The sequence below is a fragment of the Nycticebus coucang genome, chromosome 10 (assembly GCF_027406575.1).
Source record: "Nycticebus coucang isolate mNycCou1 chromosome 10, mNycCou1.pri, whole genome shotgun sequence".
In the NCBI taxonomy this organism is placed as follows: Eukaryota; Metazoa; Chordata; class Mammalia; order Primates; family Lorisidae; genus Nycticebus; species Nycticebus coucang.
The window spans coordinates 48,622,998-48,633,875 of NC_069789.1; positions in this window are offsets into that span (position 1 = coordinate 48,622,998).

Genomic DNA, 10,878 nt, shown 5'->3' on the forward strand with positions numbered 1-10,878 from the left:
AAAGTGAGGCTCTGTCTCAAAAAAAAAAAAAAAAGAGAGAGAAAGAAAGAAAAGAAAATTACAAGATGTAGAGAAATTGGAATCCTTAAGCACTATGAGTAAGTAAAATGATCCAGCTGCTGTGGAAAACAGTAAGTCAGTTCCTCAAAATATTCAACATGTAATTACCATATGATCTAGCAATTCCACTTCTGAGAATATACCCAAAATAATTAAAATCAAAGACTTGGACAGATATTTGCATACCCATGCTCATAGCAGCATTATTCATAATAGCCAAAAGGTAGAAGCAACCCAAGTGTCCATCAGTGGATGAATGAATAAACATAGGTGGTGTGTACATAATGATGGAATATTACCTTAAAAAGGAAGGCAATTCCGACACATGCTACAGACATGCTGGACCTTGAAGACATTATGCTGAGACAAATACTCCATGATTCTACTTAGATGAGGTATCTAGAGCAGTCAAATTCAGAGAGACAGGTAGAATGGTGGCTGCCAAGAGCCGGGGCAGGAGAAATGGGAAGTTATTGTTTAATGGTGATATTTCAGTCTCTCTAGAAGAAAAAGTTTTGGAGCTTAGCTGCACAACAATGGGAATACACTAATACCTAGTACTAGTGAACTGTACCTTAAAATTAGTTAAGGTGATAAATTGTATATTATTTGTATTTTATCATAGTTAAAAACAACAACATTGTATGCATCTAACAAACCTATTTGCAGACTGCTTTGGACCACAGGGCCCAAGTTTGAGATCTCCGCAACCTTCTGGTACCCTATGTCATTACCCCACTCCACCCCCAAGGCTAAGAGAAGGTGTGAGTAAAGAAATTTTGTTCATATCTTTATAACCTCTACCAGCTTAGAGGCTGCCCACTTATCACCTCCTAAACAGCTCCTCTCAGGTCCTATCTGGCCTCTCCCTCTGCCTAGAGGATATTGTATCTACTCCATAGCATGATAGAAAAAACTTTACCATCAGCTCAGGCCACTTATATCAATTAGGATCAAGTCCTACTATATATATAAACAGAAAATTCCAAAATCTTAGAAACTTAAACATAAAATAAGCTCAGAGGGAGACAGTCAGCAACTGTGGACAATGACATCCTTAATCCTGTCTTTGCCAACCTTATTTTTTTTCTAAGGTCCTGATTTTGGGAACACTATAACCCATTTCATTCTGCAGCATAAAAACCAACAAAGCTTCAAATTCTAGGAATCTCAATAAAATTAGATTGCAGGCTTCAGGCTGAGAACACCTCTCTCCATATCTGTCCTCAGACTAGCTTGTTCTCTTTTGCAGAACTTTGCTAGAAGTGACAAGAAGGAGATAGAAAACCAATACGCTGCCATTCCCCTACAGCTACAGCTTCAGTCAACTTTTGGTTTGCTTTTCCAATTATAAGAGGCAACAATTTAATCAGATGCTCCAACAATGCACAAGGGTCACCAGCTTTCTGGTTTGCAACATCTGAGTTCCAAACATCTGCCTTCCCACCTCAGTCAATAGCCCATCTTAAGTTAATCTTTCTTGCAGCAACCCCCTTTCCAAGTATCAAATTCTCTAATTCTCTATCACCTGGGACATGTTTCAGCCTCATGTCACAGAAGTAGAGCACAAAGGACTTATTCTCTCATGTAAACAAGTCCATAGTTAGGCAGAACTGGAGGCTCTGAAAAGTCATCAGAGATCTGAGTTTCTCCAATTTTTCTGTTCCAATATCCCTATAGCACAAAGGTCCCCTCATGACATAAGATGGTTACTGAAGTCCCATGATCAAGCCTAACTGCAAGGGCAGCTGGGATATCTGGTCCTTTACCAGTGGGTATGGCTGCCATGAATACAATCAGCGTTCTCTCACTCAGGCGAAAGAAGAGGATTATGAGATGGCCAGAAGCCCATGCCACAATGTGTTAGTGGTTTGTATTTAATGTTCTCCAACCAAGTCACAGACCATATCTTAAAATATTTGTAAGCCCTTGGGGCTTCCTGAAGTGCCTCTCACAGAACAAGAGAGCAACAGATATGCATTGAATAATCACTAAAAGCCAACCCTCATTTTAGAAATAAGAGAAACTAAAGAGGTCTTCCATTAGGATCCTAACTTAGACTGAATCTCAAGGCCAATTTTCATCTAATTGCCATAATTCTTTCTATGATTTTTGAAGATTTTTTTTTAGCTTCTCATCTAGCCTCCTTAAACCAGCTAGGGTTTCAATCAGTAACTTAAGAGTGCCATCTAAGGCCGGGTGCAGTGGCTCACACCTGTAATTCTAGCACTCTGGGAGGCTAAGGTGGGTAGATCACCCGAGCTCAGGAGTTCGAGACCAGCCTAAGCAAGAATGAGACCCTGTCTCTACTAAAAATAATAATAATATAAAAACTAGCTAGGTGCTGCTGTGGGTGTGTGTAGTCCCAGCCACCTGGGAGGCTGAAGTAAGAGAACACTGCAGCCCAAGAGTTTGAGGTTGCTGTGAGCTATGATGCCACGACATTCTACCAAGGGTGACCAAGTGACACTCTGTCTCAAAAAAAAAAAAAGTATCATTTAAAGTGTGGTCTGAGTGTGATGAAAATATGTCAAATGGTCTATAAAACCAGTGTATGGTGCCCCATGATCACATTAATGTATACAGCTATGATTTAATTTAAAAAATAAATAAATAAAACCTGTCTGCAATCTGCAAATTGTGTTGCTAAGCACAGCATTTAGTTCAGCTAATATTTTGTTCATAGGATGACTTTCTCAGTAGATGAAGCATTGCTTTTATTTTCATTCTGGGGTATATATGCTCCTTATCTTTTTTGTAGACCAGTGAAAATTGAGTAGCACTGATTAAACGCAGTACCTTCAACCACAACAGAACTTATGGTTGGCTATGTGAAGGCATGGTTGGTTTTACATCACAGTCAGCATTCTCATTAAAACAAAGACTATCCAAAGACTGGAAAACATACATAATCACAATTCAAAAGAACTTTGACTCTATATTTAAAAAGTCAATGCAGCTAAAAAAATTTTATCAGGATTCCAGGTAACCCTTACTTTGCACTACTCAGGATGGGGGACCTATGACTTGATGGTATGCAAGAAGAAGATTTAAAAGTCTTAGTCAGCACCACCTCAGTAAAATCCAATACTGTGATGTGATCACCCAAAGAACGTCAATTTTAAGTGCATTAACAGAAGCACTGAATCTGGAACAAAGAAGGTGATAATCCTACTCTACTCTGTGTTAGTTAGAACATGCATGGAATATTGTGTCCAGCTGTAGATATTCCATTTAGGAGAGCTGTTAGGAAACAGAGTTTACTCAAGGAAGACCAACCTGAATGGTGAAAAGATTCAAAACCATGTCATATATGAATTATAAAAAATAGCTGCTATTTAGCACTGAGGAGACTTGAAGACTATGACCTCTATCACCAAACATTCAAAGAGCTGTCTTATGAAAAAGAGATTAAGCTTGTTCTGGAAAATGCTAAGGCATAGAAACAAGACAAATGGGCAGAAGATATGGAAAGATTTTGGCTTGGTGTCAGCAGATTTCTGATAACCAAAGCTGCATGAAGATCAAGCTGCTTATCTTGGAAGGTCATGAACTCAACCACTGTGAGGAATTAAAACTCAAGGTGGACAGCTTCCTGGAAGAGTTGTGTAGGGTGGGCTCAAGGACAAGATGATGGTTGGACTAAAACTGAAGGCGTTATTCCCATCCTACAACCTTGTGACATCTTATCTATAGAAACATCTTAATAGCTATGCCTCACATTGTTATATGACTTGATGGTTTACAGCTGCAGTCCCCAACCCCCAGGCTGTGAGGGACTGGGCTGCACAGCAGGAGGTGAGCAATAGGCAAGAAAGTAAAGCTTCATCTGTATTTACAGCCACTCCCCATCACTCAAATCACCACCTGATTTCCACCTCCTATCAGATGGGCAATAGCATTAGATTCTAATAGGAGCATGAACACTACTGCAAACTGTGCAGGGGATCCGGGTTGCATGTTCCTCATGAGAATCTAAAGCCTGCTGATCTTGGCATTTAATGTGCTTGAATAATCCCCACACCATCCATCCCCATCCATGGAAAAATCGTCTTCCATGAAACCAGTCCCTGGTGCCAAAAACTGTTGGGGACCATCAGTTTATAGTTTGCAGAGCCGTTTACCATTCAGCGTCTCTCTTGGTTCTCATAGCTTTTAAGTAGAGTGGATTACAGATGAGAAAATGTCATCTAGTTAAGCATCCAAGTCAAGACTACTCCAGCTTACCTGATCCCTAGTACACTCCTCCATGGGGAAATCACCATGAGAAAACTCACCTCTTAATGGGAAGCTGACAAGCAGGAGAGACCCCACGGAGGACAGCTGAGCAGGGGCTTCTGGTGGTTCCTGAAGGTTTGTTCATGCAGCTTCTGCAGGTTGCTCCTACTCTAAGGGGCCCAACTGCAAGTTCATTCCTTACCTTGGTAAGTCTCCTTACCAAGACTCCAGATTGGCAAACTATACCCATGGGCTAACTCTGGCCTGCCATCTGTTTACACAAAGTTTTATTACAACACTGCCTCACTTTTTATTACATACTGTCTGATTTCATGCTATAAAAGACAGAGTCCAGTAGTTAGGACAGAGAGTCATGGCTCACAAATCCTAAAGTATTTACTATCTGGCCTTTTACAGAAAGTGTTTGTAGACTTCTGCTCTAGAACATCAGTCTAGGATATGAATATTAGCTCATGCTCTCTATTATAATGAACAACAAAAATGAGGAAAATCCTGCAGGACTAGAAACCCCATCCAGGAATCAAAGTTTCTTTCATAATTATTTCCTAATGCAAGAAAAGGGGCTCAAGTCTTTTATAAACCAGAAGTTTTTATCTCCTGTCTATTGGGTTTTGATATGCCACTGCACTAGGAGGCAGCTATTATAACTATTTAAAACACATATAACCAACCAATTGTTCTATCACTGTGTCTATTTTTAATAAGCACTGACAGTGCAGCATAGTTATGGAAAAGAGCAACGTAATTCTATGAATCAATATTAGGACCTAATTAGCCACTGAGCCCAGGCTGATAACAGCTTATCGTACCTTTCAGCCCAAAGAAAGCTCAGGTGGAAAGGAGAGAGAGAGAGAGAAAAAAGAAGGAATAAATAGCTAATTATGATAAACTGGTTTCCTTGGTAACTCTGTTTATAACTGCACTGATGCTGCCATACTTTTAATGATAAACACAAAGGTTTGATGGGAGATTATATAATGCATACTGTCTTGTTGCTTTGTCTACTCTAGCAAAGGTGAAGCTTTATGAGGCTAGGAAAATTACAGAAGCTTTCTCTAACCCCCCCCCAAACATGTTATTGGTGTATTTGCTGGATAACAAAGACCTCAAGAAGACAGAAACAGAATTTATGGTGTTCGATGAGTCTTATGTGCCTGTTCAACTCTAAGATTACCATTCTCTCTTTACCAGCTGGGTGCCCCTTGGTTGTCTCTTTGATCAGACCCATGGTTTGAAAAAGGACACACAATAAGCAAGGTAGGAGAGAGAGGCCCATAACCTGGGAAGTCAGACGTCAGTCAACCTTGGGGTCACCAAATAATCTTATCACATCCCTCTCCACTCTCACCTTTCAGGGGTGCCTATACTCCAATTAGTGAAAATAACATTTTTCCTTAAATTCTTGGGTCCAATGGCAGATATTAGAGGTTGAATCACTAAAGTAGGGCTTGGCAAACTATGGGCCACGGGCAAAATCCAGCTCTCTGCCTATTTTCAATAAATAAAGTTTTATTGAAACACAGCCCTACCCATTCATTCATGCATTGCCTGTGGTTATTTTTGTGCTGTAACATCAGGGTTGAGCAGGTGCAATAGACTGTATGGCCCACAAATCCTGAAGTATTTACTATCTGGCTCTTTACCAAAAATATTTGCTGATCTCTGCACCAAGCAGCCATATTCTGATTTGCCTATGCCTGGATTTCCTCTACTATAGAGGCCAGACAGCACAATATTCAACTTCAGCCTCTAGCCTTTGTGGTTAGACGAGGCAATGTGAAACTGTTTTGGCCAATGAGATGTAGGTAGAAGTCCCTGAAGAGATTTTTTTCCCTCCCTCAACCTCACTGCCACCCCCCAAGAAAGGGAAAAGCCTAAAGAATGTAACAGTTTTTCCCATCACCTCTCCCACGTCCCCCTTCTCTGCCTGGAATGCAGACTCAACACCTGGAGATGCAGCATCCATTTTGCAACATGAAGACAAATGTCTTCCCTAATGATGGTAGAGCTGGAAGACAGAGGAGCTGGTCCTTGTTGACATCCTTGAGCAGGTGCTCAGCACCAGACTATGTTCTAAGTACCTCCAGATTTCTTGTGATATGAGAAAAAATAATCTCTTTTCCATGAAAAAACTCCACAGAGTTTTTAGCTACACAGCAGAACTGAATCCTAGCTGATTAAGGGAATATAAAGTAAGTGGAGTCAGGGTGTGCAAGAGGCGCCCAGCCATGTTCAGCCAGAGCTCCCGGAAAAGACTCTCCAGCTGCTCAAAGCTCCCATCCAGAAGGAGAGTTAAAGGACAGAAATTTAGCAAGTAACCTGGTAGATTAGAGCTGCACCAAGAGAGAAGGTTGAAGAACACACATCAACCCCGCTGAGGTGAGCAGCGACCCCAAGGATACAAACAAAAGGTACAAAATCCATCACCAAGCGGACAGGAGTCTCCCTCCCCCATGAGAACGGCTCGGAGTGCCCCACAAACAACCAAGCAGAGTTCAAAGTTCCTCCCACTACACTCCATGGGAGAGACCCTCTAAAAACTGAATCTACCTCCCCTACTCGGGTGCTATGGTGTTCTACTACCAGGCATAAAACTGTATAAAACTGTGTATATTCTCTACCTATAATTCTGAGCTCCCAGCACTCCCCTCCACTCTCACTCTGAGTTCTGGAGGCCTGTCCCCAAGGAGTCCAGATTCTTGGGTGATTTCTCAAGGGGTGTGGACATGGACTGGACTGCAGCTGGTCAGTGCTGATTCTGCACTAACCAGCTGTGAAGAGAGGACGGTCAGCTGAGAGGGAACCACGCTGGAGCAGTGGTGCCCTGAGGCGCAGAGCAGCAGCAGTTTTTGGCAATAATAGAACTCACCCCCGGATATTCTGGAGTCACACCCCCCGTCTCTCTGGGCAACCAGAGGAAGCCAGGCATCTTCTCAGGTGGCAACCACCATGGAACAGATCCGGGACAGAAACGCAGGCCCCGTGAATAAAGGGTTTGCCTGAGGCGGTACCCGCCTGGGTGGAGCGCAGGTACTAGAAAACGCACACACAGAACTGGGAGATTCCTAGGGCAGGGCTGACCCAGAGGACCACTTTACTGAGCCTAAGATGCACCTGGCCCTCAGGGGATCGTCTGCCTATAGACAAAGGAAGGCAGGAGGCTAGAACTGACAGCTAACTGTGCTGCGAATACAAACCTGCAGGAGCAAAGACAGGGCCGGAGGCGCAGGTTCTGGGAACTCAAAACAGCTTCTCTTCTGCAGGGGAATTTAGCAGGGACAGAAACAAATGCCTGCAAAGTTGTTCTGTTCTGTCATGAACATCAATCAGGGGCGGGGCTGGAACTAAGTGAACACCCGCCAGCCTCCATCAAACACCCAAGGTTGTCAGGCCTCACCTCTCCCTGCTGGATAGAGGCAGAGAGCAATGGCCTGGCTGAGCAGACATAGATTTCCTTGTGATTCAGGTGCGAACCCCTGGAGTATCTGCTCATTGGAGGCAACTGAGTCACAGCCCTGCGGCGTTATCAGTGACTGGGTGTGACAGAGGTGCAAGGTAGGGAAGGAGGCATCAACCTTCCCAGACTAATGTATTTGCTGGGTGGATCCTCATGACTTCACGGAGCACCAGAGCAAGTCATATTTGAGTTGTCAGCAGACCCCTGCGATGTAGTTGCCAGAGACGTTTTCAACTCTCCCACCTGAAACAGGTGCTAACTGAGACAATTGATTTGGACCTTTTGAACTCAGCCAATCACCCGAGGACTATCCAAGTGATGCCTTGGGTGTGTGGTTGTAGGAAGGTTTGATTTTCCTTTTCCAATTGTTACCTATGGGGGGCAGGGTGACTTAATTGCTGGTATTTCTCCACAGCTGACACTTCAACCCAGAGTAACTGTTTCACTAGGGTCGAACAGAGACCACCTGAAAACTAGACAAAGACACTTAGCCCCACCACGCCAAACAGGTACCCAGTTTGTCAGGCCGTAGCACTGTACAGGTCCTTGACAAAGCTCCAGGGGAAAAGTGAAATGGTGTAAAATAATCATGGAGCAGAATCAGCAGAAAAACTCTGGTACATGAATAACAAGAGCAGATCAACCCCCTTCTCCCCCCCCAGGAAAGATATGGCAGATGTAACTGAAGATCCAATTCATAAACAGCTGGCCAAGATGTCATAAATTGAATTATTCAGAATTTGGATTTCAAACAAGATTAATAGAGTATAGGAAAATTTGGAATTAGAAATTTGAGGAGCAATTCAAAAGTCGGAATTAGAAATTCGAGGATAAATTCAAAAGTTGTCTCAAGAATTTAACAAATTTAAAGACAAAACCACCAAAGATGTTGACACACTGAAGCAAGAATTTGCAACCCTCAAAGATCTGAAAAATACAGTATAATCCCTTAGTAACAGAGTGGAGCAAGCAGAAGAAAGAATTTCTGACATTGAACACAAAGCTATTGAATGCTCCCAAACTCTCAAAGACGAAGAGAAATGGAGAGTAAAAATGGATCATTCTCTCAGAGAGCCCTGGGATAATTCAAAGAAGGCTAATATCCACCTCATTGGAATCCCTGAAACGGATGAAGTGGCTTCGCAAGGCACACAGGCCCTACTCCATGAAATTATGAAAGAAAATTTTCCAGACATGCCAAGACAATCTGAAATTCAGATAGCAGACAGTTTCAGAACCCCAGCATGACTCAGCCCGAATAAGACATTGCCCAGGCATATCATAATTAACTTCACTAAAGTTAATATGAAGGAGAAAATTCTGAAAGCAGCCAGATGTAAGAAATCCAATACCTACAAACGGAAGAATATTAGAATGACTGCTGATCTCTCTGCTGAAACTTTTCAAGCCAGAAGAGGGTGGTCATCAACTTTTAATCTCTTAAAACAAAATAACTTTCAACCCTGGATCCTGTATTCAGCTAAACTGAGTTTCATTTATGATGGAGAAATTAAACACTTGAATGACATTCATATGTTGAAGAAATTTGCCATAACCAAACCAGCTCTTCAGGATATTCTCAGACCTATCCTCCATAATAACCAGTCCAATTCTCTACAACAAAAGTAAGCTCACTCAGAAACTTTTGATCAAACTCTAACATACACAGTGGCAAAAGTATTAAAAATATCCACTGGACTTTCAAAAAACACGATACCCAAAATTTTACCAGACTTACCAATATTCTCCATTAATGTGAATGGCTTAAACTGTCCTCTAAAGAGGCACAGGTTAGCTGACTGTATACAAAAACTCAGGCCAGATATTTGCATACAAGAATCACACCTTACCTTAAAAGTTAAATATAGACTCAGGGTGAAAGGATGGTTGTCTATATTTCAGGCAAATGGTAATCAGAAAAAAGCAGGTGTTGCAATTCTATTTGCAGATACAATCGGCTTTAAACCAACAAAAGTAAGGAAGGATAAGAATGGTCACCTCATATTTGTTAAGGGTAATACTCAATATGATGAGCTTTCAATTATTATTATTTATGCACCCAACCAGAATGCACCTCAATTTATAAGACAAACTCTAACAGACATGAGCAACTTGATTTCCTCCAGCTCCATAATAGTCAGAGATTTCAACACTGGTGGTGGATTTTGCTGGTGGTGGATTGATCTTCAATAAGAAGCTGAGCAAAGATTTTAGATTTAAACCTAACCATCCAACATTTGGATTTAGCAGACATCTACAGAACATTTCATCCCAACAAAACTGAATACATATACTTCTCATCAGCCCACAGAACATACTCCAAAATCGATCACATCTTAGGTCACAAGTCTAACCTCAGTAAATTTAAAGGAATAGAAATGATTCCTTACATCTTCTCAGACCGCCATGGAATAAAAGTTGAACTCAGTAACATCAGGAATCTGCATACTCATACAAAAACATGGAAGTTAAATAACCTTATGCAGAATGATAGCTGGGTCAGAGATGAGATTAAGAAGGAAATTGCCAAATTTTTGGAACAAAATGACAATGAAGACACGAATTATCAGAACTTCTGGGATACTGCAAGGCAGTCCTAAGAGGGAAATTTATAGCACTGCAAGCCTTCCTCAAGAGAACAGAAGGAGAGGAAGTTAACAACTTAATGGGACATCTCAAGCAACTGGAAAAGGAAGAACATTCCAACCACAAACCCAGTAGAAGAAAAGAAATAACCAAAATTAGAGCAGAATTAAATGAAATTGAAAACAAAAGAATAATACAACAGATCAATAAATCAAAATCTGGTTTTCTGAAAAGTTCGATAAAATAGATAAACCTCTGGCCAACCTAATCAGAAAAAAAGAGTAAAATCTCTAATCTCATCAATCAGAAACTTCAAAGACGAAATGACAGCAGACTGCACAGAAATTCAAAAAATCCTTAATGAATATTACAAGAAACTTTATTCTCAGAAATATGAAAATCTGATGGAAATTGACCAATACTTGGAAGCACGTCACATTCCAAGACTTAGCCAGGATCAAGTGAAAATGTTGAACAGGCCCATATCAAGTTCTGAAATAGCATCAACCATATGAAATCTCCCTAAAAACAAAAGC